Genomic DNA, 15,990 nt, shown 5'->3' with positions numbered 1-15,990 from the left:
AGCGTTCTAGCAGTGTCTAAAGACACTAGAGGTAACAACCCTTATTGTTTTTTTTATTTTATACTTGCTCCATCAGAAAGTGATCATAAAGTATAACATTTTCACAGTAGATAGTCACTCTCTGGTTTAAACCTATAAGACAAAACGAAATACTATTTTAAAATTTTCGTTTAATAAAAATCACCCTTTTAGAAATATTGTCTTTAAATTTGTGGTAGATACATAAAATGAAATGTCAGATGTACTTTATAATTTTTTATATTACTTTACATTTAATATTAATTTGTAGATTTGTAGAAAAAAACATTAATGGATTATTGCACTGAACAATGTTCACAAATTTTCGGTGTTATAACAAAATTGTCTAATAACATCTACATAAACCAGTCTATAGTAAAACCAATTATTGTACTTGAAAGAAGAGATTTTATAACATACATAGCATTGACACCCCAAGTATGTGTCCAAACTAATTTTAATCCTATTAAGTAACGAAGACAACTATATTTTTGGGGTCACTGGTAAATTAAAGAGTAGCCATCAAATACAAATGCAAGTATCATTTGTTGAGAGATTAGTGGTTAATAATTTTCGTGCATAATAGATGGAATTATCAATTAGGTAATGTTCTTGGATGCTAACGACTTGGCGCTGATGATCTGGCCCTAACTAATAAATAATAATAGAGCACAGTTCCTTAAAAATGCTTGTCCATTTAAAAACCTAACGACCGTTGGGTGTGGCCCTGTTGTTGATCGTTGTTGGACATACAATGGCGTTAAACATGCTTTTTGTTTAACCATTTTTAAAGCGTCCACGTTAAATCTGAAAACAAACAACAGCAATTCCAGGTGTCTCCATAAACCGTGTAGTGCAGACACTAAAACTGTCAGTCGCAGTAAATATTTATATTAGCGGTAAAATTCTAGAACAGGGCCACCACCATCAACGTCGGAATCACGTCCATATCTAATCCCGAAGCTGAAACTCGGCCGTAAAGGCGAACTTTTCCCTCAACTTCCACACTCGTTCCGGAAAAACGGTGCTTTATTTATTCCCTCCAAGAAACTGTTTTTAAATGCATTCGCATTATTTTTCGCCGAATTAAATTTACTCCGCCGACCACCCTCGACTCAATAATTTCGGAATTGAAAAGAAAATCAAGCTTGCACGAAATAATCATTTGCATAATCGGCATTTACATAAATATACTGAATATTCAGGAGGGACGTGGTGCCGTTAATGCCACCGTTGCTAACGATAACTTGTGCTAGAAAATGCATGGCTATTAATTTGCGCCCGACAAAAACTATCCATTAGAAAATATAATATTTAAATTCCAAGGGAAATATTAATTCCGACCGAATTGTTGGCAGTTGCGAGTTTGGAGCTTAATCAAGGCCTGATTTATTTACGTTCTGCGGATTGACACTAGAACAACATTGGCGGATAGTGGGCTCTAATACGTATTCGAAACCAGCAATGTTGCTACGTAAAGCACTCTGACCTTTGTACCAAAGCAGCTTACAGATTTTATCTCGGATTAATGTTGTATGCACGGATGCACAGCTCAATATTGATCGCGTTATTTATGCCGATTCTCGCGTTATTCAAAGTGACGATAGCAAAAATAACCCAAGGTTCAAGGCGCGCACCACTAATTTATTCAACACAATCACACACTGTATTTGAACGAAATTTGCACTGCGATAAAATAAACTGCATTTTCGAATAATAATGTCTTCTTAAAATAAGACACGTGTGTCGTGTGTTGGATTTTATTCCTGCAAAAGATGTTCTCGGGTCTGCTTTATAATATCAGAATAACTAGATAGTAAAAACGGGAGGGATTGGGTTTTATTATCAAAGGATGAAGAATCCTCCAATCGAATGTAAAATTGGAAATATTTACGTTAACTAAGAATATAAAATGTCTCGTCTCGTTTCAGTCGTTAAACGAAACACAAAATGAGCTGTTTAAAATAACATCAAAATAAATTCAGTCATTTGGTTCAAAACAACAAAAGGATCTACTGCTGCAAAGAAAAACCTATAACAGCAATTTTTAGCGAATTATCTACCATTGATTTTATCATTTTTACAACCACTTTTTACTGGTTTACATGATGCGAATATTCAATAACAGAAATATAGGCACTAAAATTTCCTTAAATTGGAATTACATATTTTTTGCTGTTCGATTTGACAGGATTGTTTTATTTTGTTTGTTTTGCATTAAAATGTTATGTGCGTGCATTCATTTTGTTTTGATAAATTGTTTAGTTTACCTGATATATTTTATGTTCCGTCACGATCGACTCATTTAATACTGCATATAAACTACATTTTTTACATATTTTTGAGAGATTTGTGGCGCACGGTTAATCACATCTGCACAACGAAAGGATTATATCTGCGGCCACCATACGCCCGATTTTAAAGGCTTTTGATTTTTTTGATTACTATTTTTGCGTATTTTACTTATATTTTTTTATTATTGAATAAATAAAAATATCTTGGAGTAGCCAGAAATGGTTAAATCCAACTTTTTGGAGCAGAAAATGGCTTTCAAAAAATTCTAAATCTAGTGATAAAATGTGGTTTTTCCTTATTGTTTATAATTATGTTTCTGGGGCAAAAATGAATTAATCGCTTAGGATATTTTCCTCATAAGTGTATAATTCATCACGAGTGTCAGCAAATCCCAGTCAGTTTTCCTGTTTATTCAAAAAATTCCTCCGGAAAGCGCAAAGCCGCCCGTACCCAGTGTCCGTTGATGTGTGGTCGATATTGAGGCGGTGGCTGACCGGAGACAGGAAATTGCATTACTTGGCCGTGTTGGGCTAGGCGAACAATCATCAGTCTCTCGGACATGCACACATCATACATACTACATAGAACTACACGAAACATGTTAGTCAGACGGTTCTCGGCCGGCGGCGGCGGCGGCGCCTCCACCTACGGACGCTGTCACACCACTCAACCTATTTACGTCACGTACGGAACACGCCGCATGCAAGAATGCAATGAAAACGTCATAACTCGCTGCAGCGATCAAATTACTGTGCCGTTTTCCTGCCAAATTGAGGTCGGAAACGGTTCAGGGATGACGATAGCGTGCGTGAAAACAGACCATGGACCGCCATCATCTGTCAAGCTTTTGAGGGCACTCGTTAGTTCCGCTACTACGCCTTTCACCGATTTGTTCGATTAATAAAATTAGATCGTACCCCAAAAAATGCGATACGCTTTCAGTGCCAACGGGCTTTATCATCTATTTATCATCTGTCTTCAATAGAGAGTACAGTGGACAAAAATTCAACCTTAAGTGCTTTCTCTGCTTGTAATAAACAGAGTAGTAGTATTTTGTTTACCAAACTCGTTTAACTGAATCCAGTGTCATAGTAGAAAATGCTAATCGTAATAGCTGGTATTAAAGATTATAGTATTTCAAATATTTTTATTTTAAAAAATTGCGTTTACAGGTAAGTACAAACAGTGGGAAACGCAAAGAATTTGTATTAAATTACAGTAATTGTATTTTAAAAAAATTACTTTTTTGTATCCCCTTGCGGGTAAACGCTACAAGATCATGATTTATTTTGAGTGGAAGACTGCACACACTTGCCAAGTGTTCAAGAAGTCTGCATTCTACAATTATTTAAATTTAATTTTCTTAAGGAAAATGTTTTCCCCTTACAAATGTATGTAAGTAAGAAAAATGGAAAAAAATTATGACATCTAATAATGTTATGCACCCCAAAATAACAGAGGGTCTGCTTCGACCTTGCAGATAACATTATGCAAATGATGAAAAAAATCTGTTTCAGTAGTATTATGATTGTGAAGGAGTTTTTGCTCTTCCTAAATGCAACAATCGGCAACAATATGACTGTAATGAAAATATCTCCTAATTTATTATTGTTACAAAATACCTACAATGCGTTAAATTAATTTTCAGTCACGGCGGTTTCTGATTATAAAATTAAGAGAAAAGATTAGAAAAAAAAACAAAGAATGTATACATTCTGAGAAAAACAGGTTTTTTAGTTCAACTTTTGTGCTGTATTTATGAAGTATGTTGTATTAAGTAGATTCTGTTCAAGTTTTGACGAAATATTATGCCCAAGGTGTATTTCTACATATGCATTTATTTAAAAAAAATATATAATTCGAAAAAATGCTAAATATTTTTCACTGAAAAATTAAAATATTTTCTTAATATTTTAATTTTGTAGAGGTAGAAATCAAAATTACATAGCCCAGAAAAAATTGTAGGACATAGAAAAATTTTGGTTGTAGTAAATAGCTGAAAATTTCAAAAATAAAAGTATTAAACATAATACATTGGTAAATAAAAAAAAGACTCCATGTTGAAAAAAGAAGACAGATTTCTATCGTCATCACTTAAATAGTTTACAACCTTTAATGCAGCCTGATGAAGATTTAATAAAAAATCGAAACATCGCAAAAAATATAAATTTTAATTACTTCCTGCCCTAAATAACCAAAAATCTTTTCCGGTTATAAAAAACAGTGCTAAGAGAATGGACAAGCGAGAGAACCAACTTAAGGTCTTTAAGACATTTATAACGAGTTAAGAAAAGACAATAGTTTTGTTTCTGTTACTGCTAGAAACAGTGGTAGCGGTAACTCTGTATGTATTACGCGCTATTCAAGCTTTTTAAGAGATACCATAGAGATAACGAAAACCATGACAGTACCATTTTATATTACCAAAAATTTCATATAACTGTCGGAAATATTTCAAGAATCCATATAAAATAAAAACAACAAGTGTATATACAAAATTCTACCTCATTCAGATAGCTGTAACTCTCTCAAATTTGCCTCGGAAAAAATGAAACAGACAGAAAGACAACAGACCAAGTTAAATAAAAACTTTCAAAAAAATAAAACGTGAGATAATAATAATAATAACTATTTTTCGTTTTTTCAGCAGTCAAAAGTTCTTAATTTTTCTACCAAATGATGCTGTTATTAATTCCAATTTTTAAAAAAATGTATCAACTTTTGTTTCTGTCTGCAGTTTTCAAGTTTGAAACAGTGCTAACATTAAAAAAATCTTAGTTAATATAATTTGCTAGAAAAATTGGCAGTTATTAATTCAGCGTTGTTAATCTACACTAACAAATTTTCACTTTTTTCCTATCTTTTAGAATTTACATAAAAAAAGTAATCAATTGACGTTTTCAAAGACAATATTTATACAGAAGATAAAAATTAATAGTTTAATCAATAAACAACTGACTTTAGAATGAACTTATTTAAATTGTGAACTGATAAGAGGTTATACAATCAGTATAAATTGTATTTAATTTCGGAATTTGCACGATCAAATCAATATGCACAAACCAACTACTTTTAACATTGTTTCTGTAATGGCAAGCGCTCATAACAATATTCAAAGCAACCAAAAAAGCCACTTTCAGTAATTTAACTGTAATTTTCTCAAAATCTTTCCATTAGAAATTAAAACGATTTTGAAGTACACTTCTTTTGTCTAAAGGAGGTGTTAAAGTAACATAACATTTTCAAAAAGTAGTTCTTTTGTAAACTGAAAAATGCAGCAGTAAGTTAATGTAATCATTTGTAAATGTTTCGGAGAGACGTCTGATTCCTGCTATCAGCAGCAGCGTATCTCTCCTCGCGTCTTGTCGAGAAATGGCCATAAATCACTAGCTGTCTGTCCCTGGAAGGCAGCGTCGCGTCCGCCCCCGGCGGAGCCCCGGGCTATTTATAGAGGTACCTGGTGTCGAAACGGCGTTAATGGGGGCAGCGGTCGCTGGCCAAAGGCCCAGTTCTTGAGAGTGGAGCAATGTCAGTGTCGGCGCGCGTGTGTGTGTATGTGTGGCGTCTGCCAGAATGGCAGAGTGCCGGCGGACTATTGATCTGCAGGCCCCGGCCCCAGCAGCCAGCTCGGCCCCGCCCGTCTTAAATACATGACACATGCCCGCCTTGTTAACACCGGTCTGCACGTGCACTGCCTAACGATCATCCCGAGGACCCAAGACGGGCACAAGCCCTCAGATTATCCAAACCGCGCGCTTCAACGAATTTATGCCGACGAATTGGCGTGTTTGCGGAAAATAACGTTTCACTTAACGGAAAGATCTGCGGTTCGGAGACGCAAACTTTTCGACGGGGAGGGAAACTGATTCGAATCAGGAACGGATCGGAGAGGAGATGGAGGATTGACATCTGTCGTGAATTATCAAACCGTTTGGGGAAGGCTTGTTGATATTACGTGAAATGAAATGATATGTTTGCTGCTGAGTGATCAGATCCTGACGTAGGTTGTTAAAAAGTAGACCACCTCCACGTTATCAAACATTTTTTGTTACAAAACCAAATAATAACTCAAAAAGGCGTTAATTATTTATATTTTTGTATTAAAATTTCTGCGTTGTTTTTTTCTTAATTTCTAAATAAATAAAATAATGTTTCATAGATATAATAATTATTTAATTTTTTCAGAAATATGATTTAAAACTTTTACAGCTCATTGATTTAAACCACATAACACCAAATTTATGTATAAAACCAAAGAATCTTTTATATGTACTTTATGTTAAGTAGTTTCCCGGCGCATCCACCATTTTCTAACTACACTATCTTACATTTTCGTCTATGCTTTTGGACTTTTGGGCGCTTAATTTCAAAACCACAGGTCAGTGTGTTCAACACTTATTCGACTTTACTGCAGGTAGTGTAATTTTAAGTTACACCAAATAATATTTCTGAATTTTCAATACCAACTTCAATCGCCGTTCATTTTATCATCTAACATTAGTTATTTAACTCTCAGTTGCTTTGAAAAAAAAATCAGGTTTAATGTAGTAATATTATTATGTATCGTATTATTAAGGATGTTATTTGTTGTACCATGTGATGTGATTGATTTGGAATAACTTTAAAATATATGTCCTTAAAAATATATCCCGAAAATAATTCGTCCAACTTTGAAGAAATCAGTTTCTGACATGATTAAAAAATCGATCAAGTCAGTAATTTTTGTAATGTAATTATTAATTAATTCCCAACAATAATCAATATCTGCCGAAACCTTCCAAAGTTGTGATAACTTGAAACCTTCACGCACAAGTGGCTATCACCAAGCAATAAAAGTTGTATAACCGCAAACTAAATGCGGAAAATTATAGGTATCAACTTGAACACTAAATCATTTTTTCTTCGAAACACTAATCCCTCAAGAATATAAAACTATATCTTTTTTACACACACAATGCTAATGTCTCTTTTACATGAAAATGGGGAACGTGAAAATGTATTACCTTTAATGGGGGCCATTGTGTTACAACCACTTCTATCCACAAATAACATAAGAAAATTGCATTTTTCTCCAACTTATACGTATTGTAGCTTAACATGCAAAGACTTTTAAATAACTGCAGCGGAGCCATTAAAGCGGCTTTTTCATACTCACGCCCTGAACCATTTTGATATATTCAGTTTAAATATGTGTATGTAAAAATAAGCTCCCTGTGGCAGGTTTTATTAAAACAACACAACGAATCTCATTGTATCGAAGCGATGCGTTATTTTTGCCTATTTTAATGAACACGGCTAAAAATACCAACAATAGAGTCATCCCGAATTTTAATCGGAGTGGGACCGGGCCTATTATATCTTTTCAGTTGAGAGAATATTGAAAATAATGTATCATACACTCGCTCTACGCCGTAGACATTAATTTTACAGGTTAATTAATACACAAAACCTCTATTAGGACGCTCATGTTTATTCAACGTTACTAAATTCACACAAACTCTCTGTTTTCCGTTAGGAATTCCTCTCTCCACAAACTTCCACTCATTTTTGAGCCTACATGCAAATAGAAACGTTCGACCCGTTATTGACATCCGATAATACAAAACTTGTTTTTCTATAAAGGCATCCTCGCGTGAGACACGTATGGATAAGGTTGAGAAAAAAACCAAAACATAATGAGAATCTCTTTCATAAACTGATTTATTACACAAAATGCTTTTAAATTGTATTGTAACATGCATGATACCCGTATCGTTAAGACTCGAAAAAGATAACACCCTGATCAATAAAGCAAATTTTTGCAAAACTCAATTTTTAGCTCAAATTAATTTGTTAAAGTTAGGGGAAGAAATCTGTGGCAGGGTTCAGGTATTAGCGCCGGTGTCTTTCTTCGATCCTCTTGTTCGTAATGTAAGAGGGAGAGGTTATGGGAATTAATTACCCTTATTTTATGCAAAATAGTTTTAGTGCCTGTGTAATTCCTGTAGAATACTAAAGAGCACTTCACATAATAAATTGAGTGGCTTCATCTGGCCAAGGCCCGGGTTATATACCTTGAGGGGATTTCATTAAGATAAATGCCGGTGATCAGAAGCAAATTTAATCAGTATTGATTTAAAGATACTCAAATTCGCATTAACTTGCCATAATTGCTTGTCAACTTGGTACACTTCCAATTTCACGTCTGATGAGTGTGTCTCCGCTTTAAACCTTGCCCTCTCTTTTATTTTTAGAAAACTTTTCTTAGTCTGTTATAAAAAGATTTTAAGCAAATAAAATTAATTGATACATGACTAGCAGTTTTTCAGAAGGCAAATATTTCATGGTTTGTTGTAAGTCGTAACCGTGCTGCTTCTGCAAAGTTTCAGGAAAATATAATTTTGCTGCAGCTAAGTGTAGCGACTGGAAAGCATCTGGATCATCATATAGCGCACAGCAACATGCTCCAGTTAGGTTACTTCGTGTAAGATCCGATCCAATTGTAGCCTGCTTTGACGTAATATGGATGTTACAAGCCGTGGGTTATAGATGGTTGAGTGGAAATTCTCTTAGCCACAAACAGCATATCAATCACCAGCTGTGATCACGAATAACTTATTCGCCTAAAACAGATTTACGCTAACGCACATTTAATTAAAATTAATGCTGAATAAATCGGAAACGCGTCAGCAATGCTACAACGTAAAGTGCGAAACAAAAAGGGAAGAAAAAAGATCTATTTTTACAACGGATTGTAAAAAGACATCCCCCGATGAAGTTGTTTGTCAAAGCACTGGCTGCAGATGTCAGCACTCGCTTTTCGCTTTTTCCATTTGCCTCCACCTTCCGATGCTTTACTCTACTAGCTTAATACTATTTTGGACAGATTTGCGAATACTTTCTTAAATAATAAAGCCAGTTTTTATACCGCAATTAACATCTTTCCGTTGACTTATAAACAAAAGGACGATTTAATAGAATAGAATAGAACTGTCCTCTAAAGCATAATGCCAATACAATTGTCTAGAATTCAGAGCGAGAAAAAAACCAAAACCAAAAAAAAACAAATTTATTAAGGAAACAAAAAGTACTGCAATGTCAGTGTCTCCAGTAATTTCAACTATTTTATTTCGTTCATTTAGAGTTAGGTTAACACTGCCGCACAATTAGGCTTTACTCCGAAACTAATTTGTAACAAAATACCCATTAACAAACACGTTTCTACCAAATTTCAGTAACAACATATTAAAGAGGTCCTCGAGTCTCATAAATGTAACATTGTTTATTTTCTCCGTTAGTTAAAAAAAAGTATATTACAACCAAAAAATTCAAACCAAAACAAAAAAATAATAGTCCGGCGCATCCACCATTTTGATGCATTACTTACTATTTATTTGGTATTAAATGACATGTCGAAAATGTGTTGTAAATAATTATTGTGGTCTTTCCTCCAACACGCCTTTATTAGCACAAGTTCAACTACTGCAGTGACCACTAACCAGACTAAATCCCTTCGAAAACAAGCGCAACTAGTTCAATTTTATATCACCGCAGCGCGCTTTCTAGGCGAACATGCAGCTGACAATGTTGACACTAATTGCCATAATGCCAGAAGCTGTATTTTTGATTTATAAAACCTTAATAACCGGCGGAATTACAATGTCACTTGTATTTCTAAATCTCGTAAAAGATTGCATTTGCCGTTCTTTACTTTCCACGATGACATTTCTGTAACAATTCTTCTGTAAAAATGTTTCTTCTTGTGCCGAATTCATATCGGAGCCGGCGCTTTCATTCCGACGCACTCACTAGACCGGCTCAAAGCGTTTCGCAAGCAATAACAAAAACTTTGGCGTTTGATTCGGGAAACGATCTGTGTTTATGGGCGCGGTCTCACAAAAAGTCTAATTATGCGGGTGGAAGTTTGGCGAGATTCCTAGTCGGTATCGCTTACACGGGCCTTGTGCATAATGTATTCGAATTTGATTTAAAGCAGGTATCCCACACTCTGTGCGAATCTCAATGTCGTGTTGACATATCTCTACAAGCAATGTGTTTTAGTGCTTGGCCCCAGTTTAAGAGTTTGCCGGGTAAACATTCTCCGTCGGGAATCGACCTACGCTTCGGCGACCACGCAAACACCTCGACATTGCTTTTTATTGATATCTCGGATCGTTTTCGTAGTCTCAACACCAGAATTGCCTCGATTTCGACCTACAATTTTCGGATGCGGACAAATAAACGGAATCGGACAGTTCAGATTTAATCGAACGAGCAAAACCTTCGGAAAAATTGACATGGAGGTGCCGGCACCCGGGCATTAGGCAAACATTCGCATAAACTATCTAACGGAACCAATATCCCATGCCGTCTTGACACACTCGTACATCAAATACCCAATATCTTTTAAATTCCAAGCCCAATCATACGATAATTGCCAATTAATTTCTAATTTCCAAATTTCCTTGATGTTGGCGCATCCGCCATTTCTTAACGATATATTTTTCTTTGGAAAACATTTTCTTACGCAGCAAGTATTAAACTTATTAAAACAGTTACTTAAAAACCAGAAATGAGGAATGTATAAAAAGTTTTAATTTGTTTATTTAATTTTTCTTAATTTTTATAAACAATATAAAAGGCGGATTTTTGGAATCGTTTATAAAATGCAATGTAATTATTATTAATATAATAAATAAATTAACTTATTGTCACAACTAACTTATTTCACAAAATAACAAAGTGTAATCCCGGCGCATCCACCATTTATTCAAAAAAAATATTTTTATTTCGACTAAACTTTTGAGTATTTTCCGAAATCTTGAAAACCTACTTTGGTAAAACCGTTGCCAAAAGTATATGAGCCACAAGATTATAGTGACCTGAGGCCTATTATTATTGTTATTATTAATTTTATTTCAACTCTATCCAAAATATTAGAAAACGTAATTTTTAAACACATTTATACTTTTGTAAATTTTTATAATATTCCTCCTCTTTCACAATCGGGGTTTAGAAAAGATTTAAGTACAAATGCTAACCAAATTTTAGAAAATATAGTCAAAATCGCTGAAGGTGGTTTAAATACTGAATTGATAATACTAGAGTTTTCGAAAGCTTTTAATAAAATTAACCATTTATTGTTTTGCCCTAAACTTAAGTTTCTAGCTATTGAAGACAATAACTGAAAATTTTTTTTTCAGGATTTAAATAAGCGTAGTATTCTTTTAAGCACCATGCAGTCGTTGAAACAATTTTTTGTCTAAACTCCGATATTTAAGGTATAATATTATTTGTTTAGATACAATTTAAAATTAAACGTAAAAAAGTACGTTTCAAAAATCATCTCTCTCTTTTAGTGAAAAATAGTTACGTGCGTTTGCGTCTACTATACCAAAATTATTGTATAATTAATTTCAAATTAAGAAATAAAGTATGTAAAACGATTTTGTTACGTATTATAAGTTATTGTTTTATACTTCTTTATACTTGTCTTATTGACTCTAATAATTACAAAAATTGCTTAAAAAATTCAAATTAATTGTTGTAGATTTATATTCATACTTAGAAAAAATTTCTGTTAAAATTAAAGATTTAAATTGGTTAACACTTAATTCTCATTTAATTTTTTTATCTAAAACGAAAGCCAGTAAACTTATTTAAATAACAGATAAAGTTAAAATATTTATTACTTTATTATTGTTCTTTTCCTGTTTTGTTTTTCATTTTTATATAATTAATTCTATTAATATTATTATTTTTTAGTAGTATTCTTAGTAATTTAAAAGCAAAGTTCCATATTACTATTTTTTCTTTTCACATTACTTTAAAAAATTATATTATTTTCTGTTTATTCTTGGTATGATTTTCTCTTTGCATTTATTCTTGTTTTAGTTATTTTTGGGTTTGCATTTCATAGTTTATGTTTTGTTTGAAAGAGGTTAAGTTGTATAGCATTAGCTCGACTTGGCCTACTTATACAGAGGCTTTTATTTTATTATTATTATTTAATACACATGTTAAATAATTTTTACAAGTACTTGCTTTAATAACACCAAAATTATAAAAACAAAACTGTTTTCTCGAATGTTCCTAAAGTTGATGTTTAATGTGTAACACTAAGATAAAAATAAAATGTATTCATTGTTAACTAGACTGGAATAAAAGTGTTGTATCCATTAAACTTATTATAATCGCCACTTTTTGTGAGAAATAATTTCTGGAACGACAGAAGCACGTCAACAGTTTGTTCATATTTTGGCATATTTTCCCCTAAACGATATAAAATTTATGCGTACTGGTTCGCAACCGACCTGTCTTCGCTTGTTTGCAACAGTGGAAGCATCAAAATTCAGCTTCATTCACATGCCCGTATTAAAAATTTATTTAATTAGAAGACAGCTCCTTATCTCTGAAATGAGGCTCTTAGTCTCATCATCCAATTTCCTAAGTGCAATCACGATGAATGCATTTCATCAAAACACAGATATCCTCGAGAATTTTAATTTGGAAATAAGTGCTACTTGCAAAAACTGTAGTGGCTAACTTTATGAAAAACACTTGAGGTTGACGGGAGCTATGCCAATATCTCTTATCTCGAAACCCTCTCAAAGCTCTCGTACATTTCCCCGAGAGCTAAAGAGTCACAAATGGATCGATCTAGCAACGCTGCCTTCCGAGACACTTCTACCAATTTATATACTCCAGATAGACACTGGATTGAATAAATACATTTTAATTGAACGATTTACTGCTGTCGTATTTTGTCCGCTACATTTTTCGCCGACTGTAATGAACACGAGGATTAAGCTCAAGACTTGATATTCTCTCGCGTTCCAAATAATCACAAGTTAGAAGCTTACCTTGCAGGGGTCGTTCAGGTGCATCCGTCAGAATCTGAAACGGACAACAAAAATGAGAAAGCTTTCAAGCTTGGTGATTAAGAGGTTTCAGGCTTTCAATGAACAATAAGCAGCGGCCGTTAACAAGATTAAAACTAAGAACTGCTAATAAATAGAGGAACGAAATTATCTGTAAAAATGTCAATAACTCAATACACCAATTACAACCGTAACTGCTATATCAACGATATAACTTGTTTATAACAACTTTGTTGTTTTATGAGATACTTGCCAAGTTTCTATTTGAAGAGTTTGTATGTTTTGCTTGAAGTAACTCGGTGATATATTGAACTTTCCAGCCGTATACTAGTTTTAAACTACTTACATCGATTCAATTTAAGGAATTTTAAATTAAAGTATAAAGTTTAAGCCAAAGTCGTGCGAGTGGCCAATCAGCTAAAAGTAGAATTACGCTAACCATTCTTTAAATTTATTATTTGGCGCAATGCAATAAGTCAAGCGATTAAAACAGCAGCGCAATTTTTCACAGCGACAATAATAATAGTTTTTAATAAATTAAATTAAAACACAGTCCGTGAAAGTTGAAATCTGTGTCATAAATCTGGCGTTTCGCTTGAAAGGCATCAATAAAGCAATATTTAAAGAACAAGTTGAGTTTCCTTAAAGTGCAAATTTTCCGATGAGAATTGGAGAAGAAAGAGCGCGAGATTCGTTTCGATTTATATTATTCACATGAATGCAGAACCTTGCAAAACGTACAAACTAAATTCATTTACCGGAAATGAAAGACGCGCTTGCGAAAGAAGCTCAGGAAAACTTGCAAAATTCATAATTCATCTCCAACAGCTCCCGCTAATGCCTTCTGAAGGCTGTATTAATTCTTTACATCAAAGAAGACGCGCTACATTGTTGAGGACCGGGATGAGACCGGGAATTAAAAGTAGCCCCGGGCTGTCAGCATGCCAGGCTCAACCCCCATCAAGATTGATGACAATCATTTCATAATATCGACACAACCAACACACCAAACACAAACAAAATGACCAAACAAATTCGGATTATGACGGACAATATCTCCAAACTCAGCTATTTGCACAGCAAATTCTAACCAAACAGACCAGAATATGCTTTCTTCCGCTGACCGCCAAATTGCCGACCGTAACTCAAGTTTCCAATCCACTGTAATCACTACTATGAAACTTAAAAACTCATTTTAGGCAAATTTTGATTTATGGCTGCCAAATACTTACCATTTTTATAGTGAAAGTTACAAAGCATTAAATAAATGCAGTTGGAGCGTGTCGTTAAAGGAACGTAGACCACCCATTAATTTGGATAAAATAAAACAAAATTGTCGCATAATCGCATTTGCAGTCGTTTGCGTGTTTTTCGGAACCGTAACACAAAATATGGAAATTCAGGCTCTGAAATGAACTGCCCGAAACATTATTTATTTAGACAGGAAACGGAAAACTAACAATTAACCATTCAATCCTTGAAACGTTGGATAACTGTTAATTATTACAAGCTAAATCGTTGAATTAATCACCAAAGTTCTAAGCTACCAGCAGAATACGACGAACAAGGTATTCAGCAATTTTTACTATTTTTTATTTTTTATCAAAGCAATTTTTCTAAGTTTGAGTCAAATAGAGCAACCTCTAATTAACTTATTAACTTCCGTAATCAATTTACCAAAGTTTCGGAATAAAAATTACATAATTATAAACGAAAACCAATAAAACTAGTTTATGTTACGCGAGTGAATATTCTGTTTGAATTAATTAAATAAAAACTGTTGAAAATTAAGTAGATAATAAATCACCCCGGTGAAGTGTAAAATTCGGGCCACGATCCTAGATTCCCGTTATTTAATTAAAAATATCATAAATTTGCGTGCCGAGTTGTATCGTTTTGTTTGAAAAAAGAAAGAAGCACAGCCCGCCGCCAAATGGACATATAACAGGAAAGTTGCCACCTGAGAGAGTCACGCTACTTTCGTCCACAAAATAACTCGCAAGCCAATTACGTTCTATCGTAATTAACAAGTTACAATTAAACACGTAACGTTGCCGCATCGCCTACAACATGCTAAAGATCTTTCACGAGCAGTTTTCCGCTTTTCCCAAGACACGCGACTTCCGCCCCCTAAGAAAAGCCGGAGCCTTCGTTATAAAACACTTCACTTTGAGACGCAAATATTTGCTTTCACGGTGAATATCGCAAAAATCAATCCTTTTAAATATTGGTTATGATTAAATATCAAAGGAGCGAAGCTCCGACGCCAAAGCTCGCGTTTGATGCTCGAGTAATTATTGCTGCCAACTTTCAATTAGCGGTCAGACAAAGCTATGTTTGGTTTGAATGTGTGTGGGGAGATTATGTGCGCTGTTCTTGGTCGAACGACGGCAGGAAATATTGCAATGTGAAATTTTAAAGCACAGGACGTGCGTTGTAGGTCACAGGTCGCAGCAAACACTACATTTATTTTTACAACTCAAACAATTAAAAAAATCTTGCTTTGTTAATAAGGCATTAGTTTTTCAAAGTGGTACTAACTTATTCGTTCTCGAGCCGTTCAAATTGAAAAGTCTGCGCCCGCATTCGTCAAGGAAGTGGCTTTAGTTATTCAGCAAGAATAGTTCGTACATATTTCAGTTTTGGATACTCGAATGTGATTTTAATAATTCAGCGAGTTGTCTGGCACGAAGTCACGATGTGGTGTTACCTACCTCGCATTAAATTAATAATTATTGAGAGCATCAAGCTGGAATATTTTAAACAAGTCGGCGCGAAATTTTACGGCTGAACTTCGACACCGAGCACTGCTTTAAAA

At 34.2% G+C, this 15,990-nt stretch overlaps 1 protein-coding gene across 17 annotated transcripts in view; it reads right to left on the bottom strand.

Annotated features, from left to right (window-relative positions):
- Window positions 1-15,990, bottom strand: part of Glut1 (Glucose transporter 1) — a 99,476-nt gene that overhangs the window by 58,572 nt on the left and 24,914 nt on the right. For 16 of the 17 annotated variants that reach the window (XR_010336314.1, XM_064359798.1, XM_064359807.1 and 13 more), the window contains exon 2: window positions 13,155-13,188. The exons of the other annotated variant lie outside the window; for it this stretch is intronic. The gene's annotated coding sequence lies outside the window, so the exon portion shown is untranslated. The remainder of the gene's footprint in view (window positions 1-13,154; window positions 13,189-15,990) is intronic. 17 annotated transcript variants of the gene reach the window in all.

Source organism: Tribolium castaneum, chromosome 1 (genome assembly GCF_031307605.1).
Source record: "Tribolium castaneum strain GA2 chromosome 1, icTriCast1.1, whole genome shotgun sequence".
Taxonomy (NCBI): domain Eukaryota; kingdom Metazoa; phylum Arthropoda; class Insecta; order Coleoptera; family Tenebrionidae; genus Tribolium; species Tribolium castaneum.
This window is presented reverse-complemented; position numbering and strand designations above follow the sequence as displayed.